The sequence below is a fragment of the Phalaenopsis equestris genome, unplaced genomic scaffold (genome assembly GCF_001263595.1).
Source record: "Phalaenopsis equestris unplaced genomic scaffold, ASM126359v1 Scaffold000174, whole genome shotgun sequence".
Classification (NCBI taxonomy): Eukaryota; Viridiplantae; Streptophyta; class Magnoliopsida; order Asparagales; family Orchidaceae; genus Phalaenopsis; species Phalaenopsis equestris.
In genome coordinates, this window is record NW_018164616.1 from 2,186,460 (window position 1) to 2,187,979 (window position 1,520).

Genomic DNA, 1,520 nt, shown 5'->3' on the forward strand with positions numbered 1-1,520 from the left:
TATATATATATATATATACATATATATATATATGGGCAAAATCAACTTTATTTTTTAGGGTGGGCAAAAAATTTAAGTATGAGAGAAGAAAAATTACGAATTTTTTTGAAAAAGTTTACAAATTTTACTGCTTATATAGAGAAATCTCAAATTCTAGGATGACAATTACCCACCCTGGATATGTAGGGTTCGATATATAATAAGCTAAATTGAATCTTCCTCGGAAAAAAAGAAGAGGGAGAGAGAGAGAGATTCTTTTTGTTTGGTTAAATTTGATTTAAGTTTGATATTTTAAACAACTATATAATATTTGATAGAAAAACGAATCCAATCTGTTAAGCATATGTAAAGTAATATTAATTAGGGATCTGCGTACGTATGACACGATATGTATTTACACATATTTGTCCAATTGTGGGGACAACGACATGGGTTCGTTCATCGTCTGCACATACGGTGCTAGACATAATATTTTTTTCCATTTGCTGCGGGGTCCATTCAACAAGTTGAGTCAGACATCCTAACCTGCAAACGCAACTTTCATGGGGGCAACTCATATGCATCGCTAGCCTGGTGTGGAACGAGGGAGCTGATCTCGCCAGCTCAACTATTTGACCCAAACCAACGATAGCTTCCAACTTACAAGAAACAACTCAAATGGTTGCCAATTACAAGCTCAACAAGTTCTCCAGATATACAGCACAATACCTAGACAGGCTACAAAATACATCATAACAACACACAAGCAAGAGGAATATCATATTGCCATATGCATTTAATAGTGCCAGACATATTTATGTATATACTTTACCTTGCTATACAATTTATGTTATTTTTTTCATGTATGTTTTAGACCAAGACACTTCACTTATGTATAAAAATAGAGGGGAGAGGGGAGAGGATCAATCGTCGAGGAGGAGGACATTTAGAGCAAAGCATAACACTTCCAAGGCATAAATACATCTTTTACTATTTCAAAATTTCTAGACTTCCTTTCATAATTTTTACATCATATAGTATGTTATAAACATAATGATGAATTGATATAACATCATAATTTTTTAATTTTTTTTCCAAGAGAATGCACAATATTTCATAAACAATATTATTATCTAAATGATTCATGATTTTATGATTAGTATTATTCATGATTTTTTATATTTTCTCTTATTTTTGTTATAAAATAATTTGACATTTTGATGCCGACTGATATGCATGCTAACATTTTGATATCATGAAAAGATGGTTTGATTGATGATTATGAATTTATTGTGTGTAATGACAATAATTCAAATAGTTGATAGTTGGAAGCCAAAATAAGTGCGGATGAAAAGTTATAAGTTTGTTATAAAGAACTCATAATAAAGCCATTCAAAAAGCAAAAAATATAAATAATACTATTACCAAGGAGAGAAAATGATAAAACGATTAAGTTATACTATAATGGCCAATAGTTCCAATTTGCTTAGTTTGATGAAAAAAGAATTAAATTAAATGGACAACAAAAGAAACTTATATAT